This window comes from Caretta caretta, chromosome 14 (genome assembly GCF_965140235.1).
Source record: "Caretta caretta isolate rCarCar2 chromosome 14, rCarCar1.hap1, whole genome shotgun sequence".
NCBI classification, from domain to species: domain Eukaryota; kingdom Metazoa; phylum Chordata; order Testudines; family Cheloniidae; genus Caretta; species Caretta caretta.
Window position 1 is genome coordinate 47,160,277 of NC_134219.1, and position 21,725 is coordinate 47,182,001.

General features: G+C 50.3%; 2 protein-coding genes and 1 long non-coding RNA gene across 10 annotated transcripts in view; 1 reads left to right on the top strand and 2 right to left on the bottom strand.

The window, feature by feature from the left end:
- LOC125629579 (C-type lectin domain family 2 member B) overlaps positions 1 to 8,325 on the bottom strand; it is a 52,180-nt gene extending 43,855 nt beyond the window's left edge. Inside the window, exons 1-4 of one of the 7 annotated variants that reach the window (XM_075119595.1) lie at positions 8,147 to 8,325; positions 5,381 to 5,528; positions 4,142 to 4,304; positions 1,363 to 1,672 (exon numbers count right to left, since the gene is read on the bottom strand). The gene's annotated coding sequence lies outside the window, so the exon portion shown is untranslated. Of the gene's footprint in view, positions 1 to 1,362; positions 1,673 to 4,141; positions 4,305 to 4,814; positions 4,939 to 5,380; positions 5,529 to 8,146 lie in introns of those variants that run through there. The other 6 variants (XM_048834939.2, XM_048834940.2, XM_075119597.1 and 3 more) reach the window with 6 other exon arrangements.
- Positions 1 to 21,725, top strand: part of LOC125629577 (killer cell lectin-like receptor subfamily B member 1B allele C) — a 58,479-nt gene that overhangs the window by 17,687 nt on the left and 19,067 nt on the right. The gene's annotated exons all lie outside the window — the stretch shown is intronic.
- LOC142069149 (uncharacterized) lies at positions 13,335 to 20,596 on the bottom strand. The gene is made up of 3 exons (XR_012664991.1): positions 20,124 to 20,596; positions 18,003 to 18,055; positions 13,335 to 15,263 (listed from the first exon to the last, which is right to left on the bottom strand). It is a non-coding gene; the product is annotated as an uncharacterized LOC142069149 (long non-coding RNA).

A 21,725-nucleotide genomic window follows, 5' to 3' on the forward strand; every position in this document is an offset into this window, starting at 1 on the left:
CTTCCATCAACACACAAATCATGCTAACCCAGGGTTTCACTGGGGTAGAAGGCCTGAACCGGATTCAAGCCAGGACCCAGGGTTCAAGCCCTATTGCTTTGTTGGGTAGATGCAGCCCCACTGGATTCGTGCTCTGGGAGTCCACCAATAGTATCCCACAATCCCACAGGCCGACGTTCTTTGTCCTCTGGATAGCCAAGGTTTTCCACACAGCATCACGAACAAAGGGCTAGAATGGTCACATTTTGGCAGGGCGCATTGAAGACACTGGAGTTCTGGGGTGGGGCCCAGGGTTGACTAAATGTAGATGCTCAAGTCCTAGGTCAGTGGTTCCCAAACTTTAACAACTAATCCCCTTTCACTAAAATGTCAAGTCTCGCGAACCCCCTCTTAAAAATGAATATTTCCAGGGATTTTCTCCATTTTACCTGAGTATAAATTCTAAAAGCAGTGATCTGGGAAATACAGAATTTGTTCTTATGACATGCTTATTACACACTATTATTAATCATTACATTATGAAAATGGCAACACTCCTCCAAGATGTCACTTTCATAGCTTGTATCACTTTGATTAATCCTGTTATAAGACCAGGCTCCTATGTTTCATCAAGGAGTATCAGACGTGAAACAGCATGAAGGTATTTAAGAAGCCAACTCAGAGAGCATTCAGGTCTTGAGCAGTCCAGGCAAACAACGTATGTTACAACAAAGCTTAAACTTGTTCTTCATAATAATTTAAAAACAATACTAGCTGCCTATTTAATTTCAAAAACAGCAAAAAATATCCACCTCCCTTTTCATTTCTTCTAAGGAGTCTTGAAGTTTAAATCTCCTCAGTGGGACAGATACGCTTGCTTTGATCTGCTTAGCTCTTGGAAGCCCAGGGGCTCCAGGCCCCATGCTGCCCGGGGTCCCTAGGGACAGCTCTGTTCGCCATTAGGGAATTTTCCCCCCCCCCGAGAACCCCCTGTAACATTTTGCAAACTCCAGCTTGGGAACCACTGTCCTAGGTTAACAAATGCCGGGTCTGCTCAGTTGAGGTCTACGAACCCTGGGCTTACATTGCAGTGTAGACATACCCTTTAGGGCTACCCTCTATATCTTATCTCAGTCCCAACAAAAGATGGAGACAGCACAGATCTGCTGACCAGGAGGTCTTGGTTCAATTCCCAGCAATGACGTCACAAGGTCCTTGGGCTAGGCAGTTCATCGCTCTATCCCTTACCTACCAAACAGGCTCCTGATAATGCTTGCTTGGCAAGGAAAGATTTCATTCCTATTTGGGAGGCTCAGACTCTGCAGTGACAAACAGCAGACACCTCCTCAACTCCAGACACCTGGAATAGGAAATTCCACCCACCTCCAACTTGGCTGTTACCCCAGAGAGGCAAGGCTGGAACAGCAGGTTTGGAAGCGAATGTCAGAGTGACATCTGTGTTCCTTCACAGACACGCAGCTCATTTCAAAGCCATAGTTTGTACTTCTGGGTTGGGATACCAAGCACGGACACTTGTTTTTACATCTCAGCCATTCGTTGTTGATTTCCACTGTAAGCTCTTCAGGGAGAGGGGCTGTGGCGTTTAATTAATTCGTATGGCTCCAAGGATATTGGTGGTTGCTAAGTAACAAATCATAATCCCTTCCGCAGAGATCAAACGGCCTTCGGCCCCCTGCAAGAACAAGAAATGTGCAATATGAGAAACGGAGAGGAATTCTCCATACCCTTGAGATCAGCTGCTGAGCCAGCCCACATAGGGCAAATGTCACCCTTTGCTAACATTTCAGTATTCCTAAATAACACAAGGGCTCAAACATCATGAGCAAAGGTCATGAGACTAGCTTCTAAAACCATGAACTATGCCAACATTTACTAATTTTTAGCTGTCGATGCATTTAATATCTTTGAGACCCCAGATAGAAAGTGTGAAAAATCAGGGGGGTGGGGAGGAGGGAATAGGTGCCTATATAAGAAAAGATCCCAAAAATCGGGACTGTCCCTATAATATCGGGACATCTGGTCACCCTAGGCTTTGATCTACAAGAAATCACTAGGAGAGAGGTGTGGCTTTTGGTAAGATTAACGTGCATTTAGACCTTTGACATGTTCTCACTAATGCCTTTGTCCCTCAAAGACGAGCACTTTGCATCCGAAGGCATGGGGTACATGGAGAGACGTGAGCAGCGTGAGAGAGGAGAACGCCTATCAAATTGCAATGTAAGATCTACAAGACGATAATTAGGCCTGGATTTTTATATGGCTCTGAATGCTGGGCAAGGAGAAAGAGACAGGAGCAGATCTTGAAAACAGTGACAAAGAGAAGGTGGCGCTGGCCGCTGGGAGTTACGAGGAGGGTTCTGTTTGTTTGCCTCCTGGCTTCTCAGCCTTTCGGATTCATGTTTTCCAACTTTTCTCCCTGGCCACAAGGCCTAGAAACGGACCAGAAGGTGAATAATCATTCGGGGTTCACGGCACGTCTCTCCCCCTCCCTGCCTCCTCAAGCCCAGCCTCTTAAATTTCAGGCCTCCAGCCTGGTGCCACACTACCAGGGCAACAGCTGTAGGCCTGGCTGAATTCAGGGATCTCCAGCGCTAACAGCATGAACTGCTCCAGTGTGAGCTGAGCCAGGCTCAAACAATCCAGATCCTCTGTGCCCGTAACACACACTACAGGATGGGCAGCTTGTTCCCGTCTGGCCCTGGAAAGGCCCCTGCACTGGTGAGGGGGATTTTCAGGGTATTCCCAAAGCAGAGGGGCCTTGACCTCTCCTCTCCAGCCCCTTTGCATCCTGACTCAGGCCCTCACTTTGCAAACAGACGTCGGACTCCTCTTCCCAGCCCCACTCCCCTCTGCTCCCCCACCCGGCCCCTATCCCACCCTGCTCCCTTAGCCCGGCTCCACCCTGCCTGCTGCAAACCAGACCCCCTCTGCTGTCTGCCTTCCCCCTGGAATGAGCCGCCTCTGTCCTTCCCCCAGCAAGCATGGGTCTCCCCTCCTGCCCCACCCCTCAAATCCAGGGGCCTCCTTCCCTCCCCCATTCCCAGTTCCACCCACCCCAGTGCTGCTGGTCCCAAAACAAGGGAGCCTCCTTCCCTCCATGCTGAGACCCCTCCACCCTTCCCCCAGCCCATCTGAGCAGAGCAGGGGGAGGCTGGTTATGGCTGCAGCTCTCCCTGCATGAGGCCCCATAGGAAGGGAGGTGATCCAGCAAACCCACAATCGCCCTTCTGTTCTGTGCGGCCCACTGGCTCCCATCTGCCCACAGATGCCCCGGCCCTGCCTTAATTCAGGAACCCCACTCCCTTTCCCCAGGGATTTGGGGTGTGGCCCAGTGGAGATACATCCAGGCAGCTGGATGGAGACAAGCAGGCACCTGGCTAATGGAAATAATTCTGCGGGCCTTGTGTCAGCCCCTGCCTTCTCGCTGCCCCCAGGAAAACAGACACACACACTGCCCTGAACCCCACCGGGGGTCCCACACTTCACAACCTGTGCAGGCCAAGCTCACTGCACACACCGTGGGCTACCTGCATCCATCCTGCCCCCTCTCAACAAGCTCCCATCTCCCTTTATTGTGGGGACTCGAAGCAACTCCCTCCACTCTGCCAGGGGCTCTGTGTGCCCCCAAATTCCTCCCTCCCCAGATACAAGGATCCCCCCATTCTGCCCCCATGCCAGGGCCTCTGTGCATCCCCCTCCCCCCACACACTCATTTCTTTTCTCTGAGCCATCAATCACGCCTGTCAAACTCCCCGGGGACAGGGCCAGAGCTGAGCTGGGGGGCGGTGATGCTGGAAGGAGCTGCCAGCACCCGGCTCTTTGATCCCCAGACCAATCCCTGCCATCCTGCAACTGATCCGCTGCAGCTTTCCAGAGTCATCCTGACCCAGAGAAACGCTGCCAAGCCGAGGGCTGCCCCTTGCCTGGCTGGGCCAATTCACTGCCCTGAACACCCCTTTTCTCCACCCTTGGATCCGTTCCCCCCAGATCTCAAACCCTCAGTCCCTTCTCAGATGTTTCCCCCACACCCTTGGGGGGAGTTGAAGGGAGGGTTTCCTCTCTTCTGCCTCCAACAACCATATTCCTTTAAGAAATCCACTAACCCCCCTTCAACTTCCCCTGGACACAAGCCACCACTTACCCTGACCCCAAGCAGCTGCAGGGAGCTAAATGCATTGGGCCTGCTCCATGTAGTGAGCATCTGTAGGATCCAGCGGTAGGTGGCATTTCAGCCCCTCTTGCTTTTTTTCTCTCCTGCGCCCTCTCACTCCTTCGTCATCCTCAACAACCAATGGGAGAACGAGCTGTCAGAAGAGGGGCAGGTGAGGAGGAGGAGAGCAAGTGAGGAATTGAGTTCATGCTGCTAAGAACTGGAATAAATCGCCTAGGGAGTTTGTGGAATCTCCCTCCCTGCATGACCTTCCCCTCCCCGTCTTTTCTAGTTGGATAATAAACTCTCCCAGGCAAGGACTGGGCTGTGCCTTTTGCTCTTTGCACAACAAAATAGCCGTGTGGCACCAACACAGGCCCAGGGGAGTTCCCCAACACCGTGTTTACTGACTACACACCCGGCTCAGCTACACACACAGCGCTGCTCTGGCTGGCTCAGGAGAGCCAGTCACTGAGTCAGTCCGAGCCCTGGCCCTTTAGGTCGCAGAAAAACCCACCATCAAAAGGTAACAAAAGTTTCTCCCCGGTTCAGTGGTTTTTATACCAGCCCTGCACTGAGATCGCCTTTCCCCCAGCCATTCCCTGCTGGCAGAGCTTGAGAGCAGCTGGTTTATAGCTTCCTCTCCCAGAGCAGTTGTGTGTACCTGAGCTGTTATTTAAATCATTCTCTCCCCACCGGCGCCGCAGGACGACAAACACCAGATCCCCAGCTGGTGTGTGTCAGAGTCGCTCTACTGGAGTCAATGGGGCCAGATCTCCAACTCGTGTGGCCACACCTCCATCGCTTACGCTCAGATAAATTTGCTAGTCTCTAAGGTGCCACAAGTCCTCCTTTTCTTTTCACCTCCATCCCGCACAGCCAGCTGGTCTGAGCGAGTACTTAACCAGCTGTACTCCTTCCTGGCTAGATTACGAGCTGGGATGAAGTGACTGCAGTGGATCTAGGTGATCTAGTTACATGTAATTTTACATAATTACACTGTGGAACTCATTGCCACAGGAAGATGTCGGTTGTGAGAACTTTGCAACATTTAAAAAGGATTGGGCCCTTTTATGCATAAAAAGAGCCACCAGAGTTACAATAGTTAATGCTAACAAATTGTGGCAGCGAACCTCCTGGTTCAGGGCATAGCTCAATCTCCGGCTATTAGAGACCAAGGTATGACCTAATATGGGGGGCAGATTAACCCACATCTCCTGCTGCACTTACATTTGCCTTTGAAGCATCGGTTACCGGCCAGAGGCAGGGTACTGTGTTAGATGGATCTTGGATCTGATCTGTTCCAGTCCGGCAAGTCCTATAGGAACTGCCCCGAATATAACAGACGCAGTGACTTCTGCCTGAGTCTGCAGACAGCCTGAAACACAAACTCTGAGATACGAACTTGTCTCTACTAAGCGAGATGATGCCTTAAATATTAATGTTGTGAGTTATGTCACTGCTCATTAACGCCTTGGAACAAGGAGAGGGCTGATTAGTGTTATGAAAATCCACATTAGCGGTTCTTCTGGTGAGGAATGATGGACTACCTGGGGCAGGGAGCAGACACGGAGCATGGTCTCAATTGAATTATGGAGGCCTTTAACACTTCTTGCTTTGGTTACGAAAAGGGGCACAATTAGTTTCATTTCCCTGACGTGGGAACACGGGGAGTCAGGCTGGGTTTTGCACCAGTTTAACTAAATGGATTTCAAAATGCACCTTTTGTGAAACCAACACAACCCTGATCCAACAACAAAGCCAACACTGGTTGTGTTGAGCCGTGTGGGCCGGGGCAGCCATGTTGTGAAGAAGGCTGGCTCGGCGCTGGAGGCGTTGCCATGGTACCTGGAAAATTTAGATTTAATTCCTGACTCTGCCACAGACTCCCGGTGTGACCTTGGGCAAGTCATAACGTCTCTACAGCTCAGGTCGCCAGACTCTGCGGGGCAGGGAGGATTGCCTCTCCCTGTGGGTCTGTGCAGCGCCCGGCACACAGTATTCCCTGTAATTTTTTCCACCCATGTGCAGAATGAATTTTGTTATGTGCACCATATTGAGGTAACGTGCGGATGTGCATCACCAGTAGAAACCAAAAACCTAGACATAATATATATTTTTTAAAAGTTACCAAAGGGAGAATTACTCCAGCCAGGACAGGTTGGGTATTTTAGAACTCACTACTCAAAGAATTAAATGTAAGCGTAAGAGAGAAATAAAAAGTATGAAATGCCTAGACCAGTCAAAAAATTAAAATCACACACTTTGAAAGAAGTATCAAGAAGTAACAACAAGAACACGAGCATGTTTTGGGAGGGAAGTGAGAGAAAGAGAGAGAGAGAGAGGCGTGCATTGCCCTTTAAGTACGCTGCCCTCTTAAGTAGATCAGCGAGTTCAGATATAGCACAGCAGCAGCTGCCAGCCAGCTCCCTCTGTCCTGAGCCTTGGCCTGCCCACCCCCCTGTGGAGATGGGGTGCAGGGAGGGGGACACCCTGAAATCAGCACCCCTCTCCCTCCTCCTCCTTCCCCCCCCACTGAGGCTCCCGGGTGCAGCTCCGAGGCAGAAGGCAGGCGTGCACGGCAGTGGGCGGACGGACATCTGAACTGTGTGGGACTTGATAGCCTGGTGGGGGCACAACGGGGCCCTGATTTCCGCTGGGACAGGGACGGTCTCTCCCTGTGGGTCTGTGCAGCGTGAGACACAACGGGGCCCTGATCTCCGCTGGGGCAGGGACGGTCTCTCCCTGTGGGTCTGGGCAGCGCCCGGCACAACGGGGCCCTGATCTCAGTTGTAGTCTCCAGGTGCTACAGCTGTTAGTAACCGTTCACCCCAGCAGGGTGTGCCTAGCGGGGAGCTCAGTACAGCACAAGGCCAGAGACGCCCCCGGCTCCAGCCCATGAACCCCACCCATTCCCAGTAAGCCGTGGATAACTCCATACTGTGGCTGGCAGAGACAGAGGGAGCCAATGCCCTGAGCACTGGGACATCAGCTTATAACAGAAGATCAGCGCAGCCGCTGCTAATCCAGCCCCCCAAGGCAGGCGATTAGAGGGGAAAAGGGAATTGAACCCGTGGGCCCCTCCAGGGTCCTTTCTCCCAGGGACAATCCAGCAGCTCCTTGCCGATCTGCCAGGCCGAGCTCCGATTTGTGTCTGTGGTCTCACTCAGGACTTTCTGCACCGTCCTCCTTCCACCCCACGTGCATGTGCCCCACTCTGCCCCACACCGCCTCACTGCCGTCCCCCCGTCCCCCCCCCCCCCCCCATCCACAGCATTCCCAGTCTCCGTTTTTTCTAGCTCAATCTCATTGTGCAGCCCTCTGAACTGAGTGACGCAGCGACCTCTGCTGGCTAGATCCTCTCCCTCCAGCTCAGACCCATTGAGAGGAGAGGGCTGGGTTCATAGACGGGACCACACTAACCCTCTGCCAAGATGCAGGATTTGTTGTGTCTAAACCATCCAAGGCAGATGGCTCCAGCCTCCATTCGAAAACCTCCAGCAAAGGAGCTTCAACCACCTCCCTAAGCGTCTGTTCCATTGCCCTGCTCTTCTTCCAGTTAGGAAGCGTTTCCTGAGATTTAATCTAAACCTGCCATGCGGTTGTTTGAACCCGTGGCCTCTTGTTCTGCTCTCTGTGACAACTTTTCTCCATCTTTTTTATGGCAACCTTTCAAGTATTTGAAGAATGCTGTCATATGCCCTCTTTGTCTCCTCTTTTCCAACCTAAACATACCCAGTTCCTTCAGATGCTTATAGGGCTTGCATTCCATCCTTTGGGTCATCTTTGTCACTCACCTCTGGATCCCTTCCAATTTCTCGACATCCTTTCTATACATCGGTGACCAAAACTGGACACAGTACTCCGGCTGCCAATTTGCTGCTTTGGCCTGACCCCTTTTCCCCACCCCTCTTCTGAAGGAACTTCCCACTGTGTGGACCGACGCTCTGACACCCTGGAGCATGGCCCTGAAGACACACACACAGATTCTCGTACCTCAATGCCCACTGAATCTTCCCCCGGGGCATCCCACCAGTGGGAGGCTTTTAACCCCTGATTCCAACCTCTGATGCTTCCCAAAGTCCTCCCAGAGCCCATCGCTCTCTGTCCTGCTTCCACCAGTGATGTTGCAAATCACTTTAGCAATCCGCTGAGACTCCATCCCCTGCACACTTCCTCCTGCCGAAAATGAATAGAAAATACTGACGGAAGGGTGGCAGCTAATTGCAGAGATGAATGTAGAGCCCCGTTCAATACACGTGTTCTGTATGATCCAATTGAGTCACTGATACACGCAGCTCCTCCTCTCTTCTGCTCAGATCTCCTGCTCCCCCCAAAACAAACACCTCATACAGCCCCTTGCTTGCCCACCATGAGCTGCTGTCGCTGGAGGTAGAAGGGAAGGAGCTGAGGTTAAAGAGGAAGCAGATGCAGCATAGATGGGGTGGAATCATTTCACTGCTAATTATCTTGCTTTCTCCAGCCGAGCCTGACAGGACGTCCTGCAACCTGCTCACCTCAGCCCTAGGGCAGGTTGACTTTTTACCACCAGAATTTTTGGATGGAAATTTGGATTTTCAGTTAAATGGGGGAGGGGAGGCGGTTAATGGACATTTTCTGGTTTCCCTGAAAAGTTTTGACTTTTCTTTAGAGAACAAATTTGGGCGAAAACCTGAACATGCTTAAGTTTTCAGCTGATATTTTTTTTTCTTTTGGTTTACAGCAGGGTTTTTGTTTTGTTTTTTTTTGGGGGGGGGGCAGGAATCAATATCAGATAAAAATCAGTTTTCTGTTGCCAACCTGAAAACAAAACAAGGTGGGGGGGTTCCATTTTTTTACAAAACATCAAATTTTTTCCCCTTGAAAATTTTGACAAAAATTATTTTTCCCTCCAGTTTCATGGGCATTTTCCCCAGGAGAGGAAAGATTTCCTGCTAGCTCTAGCTACAAGCTAAAGTTGCATGGGTAAGAATTAAATTAAATAGTTGTCAGTGTTGCTAACTCTCACAATTCTATCAGAAGCCTCACAATATTTAATGGTTTTCTTAAAGTGCCAGCTCCTGGAGTCATGTGATTACATAAGAATCTAAGCATTTGTTTTATAAAGCAAATTCCTTACCTTTTTGGTTCCATAGGACAGCTTGAAAAAATGACCAGAGTGGGCCCTAAATGCTCAGAAAACATAAGTCAAATAAAAGTATCTTCTAACATTTATTTTTAAAAAAAACCTCATCATTTTGAAGCCAATTTCATTATTTGGGGACCTGATCCATGATTTTTAAACACTTGGGGGTGACAATACTGATTACTGGCTGCATCAATATGTGTTCCGGTTACCTTCTATCTGTACTATAGCAACGCAATCGATCTGGGCATGGAGCCAGCTCCCACAGGACAGTATAATGAGCTTTTAAACCCCGACATCATGTTGGCTTAGCAACGGGGGTTCCCATCCTCTGCTCTCTGCACTGGCTCCCTAGAAAACATCACATCAAGCCTTAGCTCTCCCAACGCACTTAATGAATTGGGCACCTAAAAGCCCAGCACCACAACAGAGCTGTCTGAAACAAAGGTTCCGTATATACAGCTTGGTGAAGTTTTTCACACAAAGCTTTTTTTCCCTGAGATAAACGCAGATCCAGCGACATCAGGACATTTGGCAAATTCATCTCGGTTTTGCCAAATTGTCTCAGTAAAAATAACAAACCAAAACGAACTCCAAAAAAGTCAAAATGTTTCCTTTTTTGGCCTTTTTTCCACAAAATGTTTTGATTTTTTTGGTTCAGCCTGACTTGTAGTTTCAAAAACTTCCTTTCATTTTACCGAGCAAATGCTTAAAATGCTCAAAAGAAACACACCACGGTTCATTTTGTATCCAACAAAATGTTTAATTTGACCCCAAATTAATTCTTTCTTCTTCAATTTTTTGATTCACCAAAACTTTCAAAGAGTTTCATTTTTTCGGTTCAACCCCAAATAAACGTCGGCATTATTTTTCAGAATGGCCAGCGTACCAACACAAACCAATTATTTGCCCAGCTTTATCCGCATCTCATTGTGCAAAAGACAGAGGTTTCTTGGGGTACGTCTGCAGTGCCAAAAACCCCGCAAAACCCTGCAGCCGTACCCTGCAGCCGCCTCTTAGACCCTGAGCTCCAGCCCAAGGAGGAATGTCCGCACAGCTATTTGTAGCCCTGTAGCGTGAGCTGGAGACTTGCTACTGCACATCTGGGGTTTTTTGCAGTGTAGACATTCCCCTGGGAGCCGGGCGGGCTGTGAAACAAAGTCCAGCAGACTCTACGAGCTGCCCAAGGCTCAGCACGAGGGGCAACTTTTGCCTTCACGAAATACAAACAGAAGCCCGGCTGGTAGAAATCAACCTGGAAAGTTCACCGCTCCCGGCAGTAGGGGGCAGCGTGCATCCATGCTGTGCTCGTTTACACCCCTAAAAGCGATGCAGAGTGTGCTGAGTGTTGGTAATAGCCAGGCTCTCTTAACTCCCTGAGGCACCCCGACCCCCACTCTCAGCCCCCCACCGCCGAGAGTGACAGGAGTGAGCGAGCAGCTGAGAGGCAGGCTCATTCGACAGGGCCTGGGGGATTTCCCGGGTCTGAACGACCTCTCCGCTGGCATCTAGCAATGAGCTGGGGGGGAGGGAGGGAAGACCTCAGCACCGGACTGTATTTGCATAGACACACCCACTCTGCTCAGGTATTCAGCAACGCAGCTGGGTCGCCAAAGTGATCGATTCTGGCTGGTGCTGGGTTACAAACCCCTTTATTACTGAGTGCAGGGGTAATGAAAGGTGGTTTTTCTGCTTGTGTGAGTAAAGGGCAGCAGAACTGTGCGTAGCCGGCCCGGAGTGAGGAGTTCACCCTCAGCCTGACCTCACTCGCTAAGCCTGGGGTAGGAAGGGCAAACCCCACTGAAAGCAGAGAGAGGGGGCATGGGTGAAGGGCTTGTGTTTATGTACAGCAGTGCGGCTGTACCAATAAGAGAGCGCTTTCAAATCAGTATCGTTAATCTAACTCCCTGAGAGGAAGGATAAGTTCTCCCTTAGGCATAGCGCTGTCTATCCGGGCAGGGGGAGTAAGTTGCTTGTGGGGGATGGGATTTTTACACCCCTTAGTGATGTAGTTATACCCATATACACAGGCGCCGGTTTCCCTGGGGGTGCTCAACCCCCATTCAGCCCCATCCCTGCCCCCACTCCACCCCTTCTCCCAAGGTTCCACCCCTGCCCCACCTCTTCTCCACGTCTTTCTGTCCCTCCCCCAAGCTGGCCCCGTCCCTGCTCCACTCCCTCCCCACGCTGCCCTCACACCGCAGAACAGCTGTTCTGTGGCATGCAGGAGGCCTGGGGGAGGAGTTGACTGGTGGAGGCTGCCGGCAGGCAGGAGTGTGGAGTGCAGGGAGAGAGGGAAGCTTGGCTGCCGGTGTTGGTGCTCCAGGACGGGAGCACCCACGGAGTCGGCGCCTTGGCCGAGACAGGTCTGCCGTGTAAACCTGCCCTTAGAGTCCTTGATGCCCTTTGACCTGTCCCCTCCGCACTGTTTAAACACAGCACAGATAAGACTCAGTGGAGAGTCTTTTGTCAAGTTCAGTGCTCCCTGGAGCTGAAATCACTGGTAGCCAGGTCGAGGTGCTCAGCCTTAGACCCGCTGTGGGGCAGTGAAAGTCACGGCCCAGCCTGCACGAATGGTGAGGTGCCCGGCTAACGGCCGAGATCACCGAGAGCCGGGTGAAGGGGTGGGATTTCAAGATGCGGCATCGCAGAGAGTGCCGTAGAGTGGCGGGCGGCAGCAGAGAAAGCCATGGCCCCGGGGTCAACGATGGCACAGCGGCCAGGGGGTGGAGTGAACAATGGCCTAGCAGCGGGCAGCTAATGCAGAGTGAACGGGGCAACTGTGAGCCCGGTTGCAGCGGCAGGGGTGGGAGGTGGCCCCGTCTGAACTCTGGGCCTTCTCTGGCCAAGGACAGCGACTGAGTGTGGGATGCGATGGAGGGAGAGGGGAGCGGCGCGTTAAAGGATCTTCTGTGAGCCGGGCTTTCACACTGTCAGATGAGCCACTGAGGTGAAGGCCACCGCCCAGCGTACTCTGGGGTGGGTGGTTTGTTTATGGTGGCCTGTCTTGGCATGTGGTTACCATGTCTTCCTAAACTAACACTCGGTTCCCTTTCATAAAAGTTCTCATTTCCTGTACGCAGACTCTGTGCTTGGGAAAGGGGAAGTTCTGCCTTGCAGAGATGCCCGGGGTTGGGAGTAAGTTTTCTCAAAATACTGGGTGGGGGCTGGAGCTGGTTCTGTTTGTAGGGTTATGAGGAACTGCTAGATATTGAACCCAGCCCTCGTTGCTGCCAACGTCACCAGGCAGAAGGGTGACACTTGTAGGTCCTCAAGTACGACAGGGCGTTGAGACCTCACTCCTTCCTTGTAGGAGAAAACACACCAGGCAGCTCTGCGTGTCCAATCCTGCAGAGCTCCATCCATCGACCCAGCCTGACCCCGCATGGATCCATCCACCCATCTCTGCAAATGTCTCTGTTTCCGTCCTTCCATCCAGCCACCTTCACAGATTTCTTTCTGCCACCCCTGCGGGATTTTTCTCTCCTTCCCTTTATTCACCTGTCCCTGCAGATTTTCTCTCTCTCTATCTCCACAGATTTCTGCTTCCAGCCAGTCATCTCTGCAGATTTAAATTTCCTTCTTTGGCATGGTCAACCCTAAGAAGTTTATCAGGGAAAACTTTCCTTCTGTTGGCACAGCCTGTGTCCATACTTAATTTTGTGTCTTGCCAAAGAAAACCTTCCACTTTTGCCCACTTAAATAATCCCCTTCACACACAGTGAGAGACAGTCCCTGCCCCCGCTGAAATAAGGTCCCCATTGTGCCGGGTGCTGTAGAAGCAGAGTCCAGACTCACGTGGCTATAAATGCAGCCATGGTGCTGAGATGGGAGTCCATTCTACATGAATGACCACCTGCAAGTCTCCTTCTTTCATCAAGAGTTAGTATGGGAGGCTTTAGCCTTCTTACAGCCCTCAAAATTGTGTCTTCCAACCTCATTCATGGCCAACCTCATGGTGTATTTCCTTCCACCAATGCTCCGTAAACCTTCTGTAGATGCGTATCTTCATTTGCACGGTGGACATTGTGGCAGTTCAATGATGAGACAGAACACAGCTTTATGCAAGAAAGCAGGCTGGTCAGCTGAGATGGGCGTTCTGCCCCCCGCCTTCCACCTTCTCCTTTTATTATATTTCTCCCCCCTAAGCATTACACACTGCTACAGCAAAAAGATACACAAAAGAATGTATGACGTTGATTAATATACTTAGTTGCATCTTTTAGCTACTACAATCCTGGTTCTCAGGCCTTGAGCCCAGGCTAAGAAAGCCTCCCGCAGTTACTGTCCCAACAATCAAGTTTTCATGGTTCATATCTAGCCCTTGTCCTTGGATAGAGCAATGTGTGCATTGCTTCTACAAAACAGTCAAGGTGTGCCCTGCCTGCTTCCAGGTGGAATAGCTAAACATGAACCCTTCATCCCCCCGTTTTTTATTTAATGATAATTGGCCATCTCATTGTAGCCGTCAATTTGTTTTGTCATGCTATTTAACTCCCAGACAGACAAGGACATAACTTGGGGAGCCTTCCAGGGCAAAATTTCACAAAATCTTAACAAGGAAGGAATACATTGTACACAGCAGCAGCAAAAAATAAGCCCAATGATTACAAACACAAAATAACCAAAAAGCTGTCGCAGCCAGTCTAGAGAGGGCAGCCAACCTGTAAGCCAATTCCAAAAGCCCTCAAACCCCAGATCTTGGCGTATGTGTGTTGTAAGATTGGCCAATTCAGCCAGTCTAGTTTCTATGGAGCGACTATTATCAGTTAAATTAAAGCAACACATGTGCTGAAATGTGGAGCAGCCTAGATGGTGTTTTAGGAGCAGAAAATCAATGGCTGCTCTGTTATCCAAAATTGCATCTCTTAATTCGTGTTGTTCTGTGTTAAGTAAGGCAATAGCCTGGGATGTTGTATTAATTGCCTTTGCTGCAAAGCATGCCAGGTTATTTAAAGTTCTGGCTGAATATGTAGCAAGCGCGGGGACCCCAACAATAGAGGCCGCTAAAGCAGTATACTCAGCACGACTAAAAAGCTCAACATCTGCAATACAATCATTTAAAAGGGGTACACTTCTTTTACTACGATTTTGTCCAGCAAAAGGCAATATAAGGGTCATTCTACTAAGACAGCAAAGGGTGCCATCACTTAAATTTGCAGGAATATAATTAAAGGTACGTGAGCCGCAAGTAAAAAACCATCCTGATGGTAGGATGATATGGCCATAATTATATGAAACATTAACAGCATGAGAACAATTTAAAAGGGGTTGAGAAATTTTTCGACAGCCCAAGGGCACCTTTGTACTAGTGCAGTTAACTATACGCGCACAAGTAACATTGTGAGCCCCGGCTGGGTACGGTGTGTGGAGGGATATAGCCGTCCGAGGCAGAGTATAGTTGGCTGGGCCCCAATTAGCCATGCTAGAGTACTGGGAGGAAAGATTCGCATAAGCAGAGAACAGTGTCTTATTCTCCATCTCCTCAGGGTGATGACATACTGGAATAAGGCATGTGCCTAACAAATCTCCGGCTGCTACAGAATTAGATAGACAAAAGTGGGTAACATTTGCTATTGAAGCCAATCTTTCCCATATGTTATATGTCATTCGGGCTCGTAGCGGGGGAAGCGCGTCCGAGCCAACCCCTACAGGAAATAGCAGGCACAAAAGGCACACAATCATCACAGAATTAGCAGTGATTTGGGCAAGAATCGCCACAAACAAAGTCTCAGGAGTCTCTGGCTGTTGATCTGCTGCCAGCCTTCGTTGGGCCGCGGCAACCAATGCTTTTACTGCTCCCCATGTCACGGGCCGGTTTGGGACACTACGCCTCCTCCGTTTCCGTCCCGTCGTTGTCGACTCGGGGGGCAACGCGGTCTCCTCCAAGGTCAGCTGAAACTCTGGTATGGGATTCGACAGTCCCTGGTGCCATGCCATGTTGTTTAAGTGCCGGTCGCACACACCGAGCTGGAACCCACAACGGTCCTGCAGGGAGAGACACAGCAGCATATCCCCGACCCCAAGTGATTAGAGGTACTGGGCCCAGCCACTGTGGATCGGGCAGCTGACGATAAAAGACACGCGGTCTTTCCAGTACCTCAGATTTGTGAAAATGCCGATCCGCAGGGGTCTGCTGATCTGCATTCAATGTTAAATTATTTAAAGTAAACAAGAGGATATGCATTTGTTGTTGAATGTCTCCTAAGGTTCGGAGACGCAGCTCCCCTTGTTTTAATTGTTTGTCCAGCAAGGTTTTGAGTGTGCGATTGGCACGTTCAACAATGGCTTGGCCCGTAGAATTATAAGGGATGCCGTGTTTAAGACGGACGTCCCAGCGGGCACAAAAGGTGGAGAGGGCTGCAGAGCAGTAGGCTGGGGCATTATCTGTTTTAATTTGGCAGGGGCGACCCATAACAGAAAAGCAGGCCAGCAAATGGTGAATAACTTTGTTAGTGGCTTCCCCACGTTGTGGGGTTGCCCAAAGGAAACCCGAATAAGTATCAACGGAAACATGTAAAAACGAATAGGGGCGGAATTGTGGCACATGAGTAACATCCATTTGCCACAGCTGATTTGCTGCGGTACCTCGGGGGTTAACGGCATAAGAAAAGGTAGGAGCAGCAGCAGCACAGTGGGGGCAGGAACGAACAATGGAACGTGCATGATCAGCAGGAATGTGAAACTGCCGGGTCAAAACAGAGGCAGACTGATGAAAAAAGGCATGGCTTTCAATGGGGTCAGAAAAAAGGGAATTTACCTGACCACGCAACGCGCGATCGGCGCGTGCATTGCCCTCAGTGAGTGGCCCAGGTAGAGGGGTATGACTGCGAATATGAGCAACAAAGTAAGGGAAATGACGAGTGGCAAGAAGATGCTGCAAAGACAAAAACAGGCGAAGGAGGTCTGCATCCACCTGAGGGGTAATGAGGGCAAGGGGTAAATGATCAAGTACCTGATAAACATAATGGGTATCCACAATTAAATTAAAGGGACAATCAGCAAAAAGTTGAAAGGCCAAAATAACAGCAGCCAATTCTGAACGCTGTGCAGAACGCTGAGGCAGGGTAAAACGAGAATGCCAACGAGGGGGGTCACCCAACTGATAAGTGACTACACCTCGGTGGGGAGAGCCATCAGTAAAAAGAGTGACAGCGGAAACAATGGGTTGAGAGCGGCTAAGACGATGAACAACTAGGGGTACCTTTTGGGTAATGACCAACCGAGGATCTTTTGGAGGATTGTAAGAAATCTCTCCCACATAATCAGAAAGAGCAACCTGCCAGGCCAAGGAGGTGTGGCACAAAGAGTCAAATTCAGTACGGGACAAGGGGAGCACAATGGCAACTAAGTCAGTGCCAGTGAGTTGCACTGCACGGTGGCGGGCTTTACGAACAAGATCAGATAGGGCATCTAAATACGGATAAATATTTCGAGGAGGGGTGGATGAAAGGTATAGCCATTCTATAATAGAGACGGCTGTGTCTGTACGAGGTACAAACAGAGCCGCAGTTGGCGTATGAGGGGTGGCAAGAAGAACCAATCGTAAGGGACGGACCTCTGGGAGTCTGTCCACAAACTGCTGACTCAATGCTGCATTGATTTGTCGAATGCAGGCAGTATGTTTTTCAGTGATGGCAATAACTGCACCCGGTGCCCGGGCTCCACGGAGGAGCTCAAACAACGGCTGCAGCATGGAAGTGGGGAGACAAAAGTAGGGCCGAATCCAATTTAAATGACCCAAGATCTGTTGCAATTTAACAAGGGTTAGGGGTTGAGGTAGAATTAATTCCGGACGAACCGGAGCAGCATAGGTTTGTAAAACCTTATATCCGAGGTAGTGGTAGGGATAAGAGCGTTGGATTTTTTCTGGTGCCACTAACAGGCCATTTTGGCCGAGAATCTGAGATAAAGATTCAAGCTGTTGTGCCGTGACCCGGGGACCACTTAGCAAAATGTCATCCATGTAATGGTAGACCTTTAGCGAAGGGTACCGGGCACGAAAAGGGGCAAGGGCCCGATCCACAAAAAGCTGACACAAGGTTGGACTATTTTGCATTCCCTGGGGCAAGACCTTCCACTGATATCTTTGAGAGGGTTGCTGATTATTATATTGTGGCACCGTAAATGCAAATTTTTCACGATCTTGAGGGCAAAGGGGGATGGTAAAAAAACAATCTTTTAAATCTAACACACAAAGTTGATCAGTTTGAGGAATTAAATTTGGATTTGGCAAGCCAAATTGCAAGGGGCCCATAGGTTGGATGCGTTTATTTATTTCCCTTAAGTCATGTAACAGCCGCCAAGCACCCGATTTTTTCTTAATAACGAACACCGGGGTGTTCCAGGGACTAGTGGAGCTCTCCAGTCGCTGTGCTTGCAAATGCTGCTGCACAAGCAACTGAAGTGCTTTTAGCTTTTCTAGAGGGAGGGGCCACTGGTCAATCCATACGGGCTCTAAGGATTGCCACACCAAGGGTAATGCGGAGGGCACGGTGGGTGAGGGAGGGTTTTGGGCCATCAGATGTTAATATCGAGGGTGGTGTCCAACTTTGTAAGTAAGTCACGGCCCCAAATATTGAGGTGGACAGGGAGCACAAAAGGGCGGATAGTAGCAAGGGTACGGCCTCCCGGTTTAGAGACCGTGACCCAAGACAAGCTTTGGCGCCCGGGTTTACTACCCCCGATCCCCCACAATTCTTTAGAAGGAACCGTAGGCCAACTAACCGGCCACTCCAGATCACGAATCACCGTAACGTCAGCTCCAGTGTCCACCAGCCCTGTAAAGGGAACATCATTTAAGAGAAGTGTTAACTGAGGTTTCGAGGGGCGGACTGACATTGTCAGAGCAACAAGTGGAGAAGACGCGCTGTGAGACGGCGAGTGAGACAACGTCGATCCAAAGCCGCCTCCGCCCCGAGTTCGATCCTCGGCAGCTGGCACCTGATAGGGGACTAAAATCAATTGTTCAATTGACCGTCCACGCGGGAGCGACTGTGGAAGATGAGTCCACACCTGAACCTTAACAATGCCAGTGTAATCAGCATCAATGACCCCTGGAATGACAAAAAAGCCCTGTTTTCCAGCATGTGAGCGAGGGAGAACAAGACCTACAAAGCCGGCAGGGAGAGGTCCCGTCACCTGTGTAGGTATGGCACAGACCTCCCCTGGCAGCCGAAAGTCAGTGTCCTCCTGCATGATCAAATCAAGCCCTGCACTTCCAGCAGTCGCCGCCCTCATAGAGTCTATGGATTTTAAGGCAGAGGAACGGTTGTCTGAGTGGGAAACACCCCCGTTTGGCCCTGGGTTCGGGGGGGACCCGTCGCGCGGTTTCCCGACCCGCTACGACACTGATTAGCCCAGTGATAACCTTTCCCACACTTGGGGCACTTCTTTGAGGGTCGGGCTGGTGCCTTAGATGAGCGGCACTCCCGCTGAAAATGACCCTCCTTACCACAGCGGTAACAACGCTTCCCCTCCTTCCCAGTTTTTCTGAGGGCGGCAGCCAGAACTCCAGCCTTGTGGGCTTGTGTGCCAATGTTCTGGCACGCCCGCAGCATGTCTGAGAGCTCTAAAATACCAGAGACTTGTGCTGCCTGGAGAGCACGGCGGCAATCCTCGTTTGCATTTTCAACTGCCAATTTTAACAGGAGCTCGTGAGCTGCCTCAGTGTTATCCACCTGCCGGAGGATAGCCTCATGCAATCTGTTAGTAAAATCCAAAAAGGACTCTGAGGCACCCTGACGGATACTGACAAAGCTTTTGGTAGGCTTGCCTGAATCCGGGATCTTCTTGAAAGCATGCTGGGCACAGGTGGAAATAATGGGGAAAATGGCCTGAGGGAGTTGAGACTGCATTTGAATAGTAGCAAACTGGCCCTCCCCTACCAATTGATCATAAATGATAGCCCCTGCGTGTATCTGAGCTTGGCGTTCTGCCATCTGCCGAAACTCACTAACCCAAATAACATACTGACTAGGTGATAACATCATGCGCAGCAGCGTTTTCCAATCCTCAGGGATTAGGGAGTACCCAGTACCTATCCCTTCAACAAGACCACGCACAAAAGTGCTAGTCAGGCCAAACTCACGAATTGCTTTCCTCACCTCTCTAACCACCGAGTATGACAAAGTGGTCCAGGTGCCCACGGGGTTGCCCTGGTCATCATTCTGCCAGGTCACCGGGCAAACTGAGAGCAGATCAGCCAGCTCCTCCGCTGTAAGATCTGATCGAGCTTTCGCCGCGTGAACCATTTGTTGCACCAGCGAAAGCTTCTGAGCAGATGCAGATGACCCTCCGGGGGGCCCCGGAGCATGGGGCCCCACGGAGGGAGGGTGATCACGCACTGGCTCCGGTGGGGAAGGCAAGGGAGGCGGTGATAATGAAGACACTGGGGGCAAGGCAGGGAGAGGGGGGGCTGTGGGTACGGGAGAGGGTCTTTCCGAAGCGACACACTGGGTTGTATCAGTAGAAGGGGGGATAGCTGCAACGGGAATGGCTACAGGAGCCGACGGGCGTGGCGAGAGCACCAGCCTCGTGAAAGAGGGCCTATCCGAGGTGACACGCAGTATTGCGTCGCGACAGAGGTGCCAGGCATGTAAAGCCTGCACGGGCGCCCGAGGCTCTTCGTGCAATGTCTGGCCCAATCGCTCCCAGTCCGCCAGCTTAAGGCTTCCGGCTTCAGGATACCACGGGCACTGGGCACGCACCTCCTGTAGCAGGAGAGTAAGTGCTCGAGCCGGGCAGTCATGCTGAGCCTTACGCAGCAAATACTGCAGCTCATTGCGGTGTTGCACTTGCAAAGCAGAGAGGGAGCTTCCCATACTTACCACAATGAAAAATACTCACCGGGATCCACGAAGCGGATGAGTGACGCGTCTGAAACCCTTGCCGGGCGAGGTGAGTGCTGAGGGCCCCACGTTTGGGCGCCAGTTGTGGCAGTTCAATGATGAGACAGAACACAGCTTTATGCAAGAAAGCAGGCTGGTCAGCTGAGATGGGCGTTCTGCCCCCCGCCTTCCACCTTCTCCTTTTATTATATTTCTCCCCCCTAAGCATTACACACTGCTACAGCAAAAAGATACACAAAAGAATGTATGACGTTGATTAATATACTTAGTTGCATCTTTTAGCTACTACAATCCTGGTTCTCAGGCCTTGAGCCCAGGCTAAGAAAGCCTCCCGCAGTTACTGTCCCAACAATCAAGTTTTCATGGTTCATATCTAGCCCTTGTCCTTGGATAGAGCAATGTGTGCATTGCTTCTACAAAACAGTCAAGGTGTGCCCTGCCTGCTTCCAGGTGGAATAGCTAAACATGAACCCTTCAGGACATGATCCCACCATTGCAACGGTCGTATTCTCAACTGGTGTAAGCTGCAACTTGCAGGGGTTGTCTAAGTATCTCCTCGCTTATGACAAAAATCAAGCCAACGGACATTAAGAATATGCCTTAATTTTTGACATCGAAAACTGTTTCATTCTCTCTCCTCAGCTGTTTTTAACAAGCTCCATAGAACCGGGTTGTCACCGCCACTGCATTGAATGTTCACCTGAGTTATCACACAGCTATCCTGCCACCCAAACAGGGGCCTTTGAAGATACTGAAGGGCCATCGATGCAGGACCCAAAGCATGACTTACGTCTTTAGAGAACCTCTGGTTGCCAATTGACTACCTAGAGAAATAAAGCTATTCACTCATTTGGTATCATTGCCATCTACCTGCAGTGTTGGCAAGTCGTCCGTTTCCATTTCTAGGAGGCGTGCACACCTTTAGTTTGATCACCATTGATCTGACGTCCCATACAGTCTGCAGCTCTTCCACCATTAGCTGTTGTCTCTCCAAATCAGGCAATATCCTCTGAATACTCAAAATCCTTTAAAGATTAATCTTCATATTTCACATCTCCTACTTTGGCATCCATCAGCTTTGGCATCAGATAATCTATTAGAACATTAAATAAAGTAGGCAAGAGACTGCATCCCTGGTGTACTCCTGATTCTACGGAAAACCAGTCTGTAAAACAGCTGTTGACAATCACACAATGAAAATGTACCCCAGTAAAATCACTCACTAGGGACACTAAATTGTCAGGTGCCCCATACTGATGTAACAGTAACCACAGTGACAATGGAAGCACTGCGAGAAGAGTCTATAAAGGTGATGCTAATTTCCCTTTGTTACTCTCGACATTTTTAATTACATTCCACAAGGCCTATATAGCACGGATTGCAAGTCAACCTATAATGAAGCAACACTGATTGTCGTTCATTTTAGGGATGAGCCAGTTTTTCAGTCGGTTCAGGAGTATGATGATCAACACCTTCGCTGGGTCTGACAGCAGCGTGATGTGATTTGAGCAATTTGGTCGCTCTCCCGTTTGTAAAAAAGGGATACTGCAGTCCTTTCCCCAATCTTCTGGAAAGTGACTTGTTCCCCAAACATTTTAAA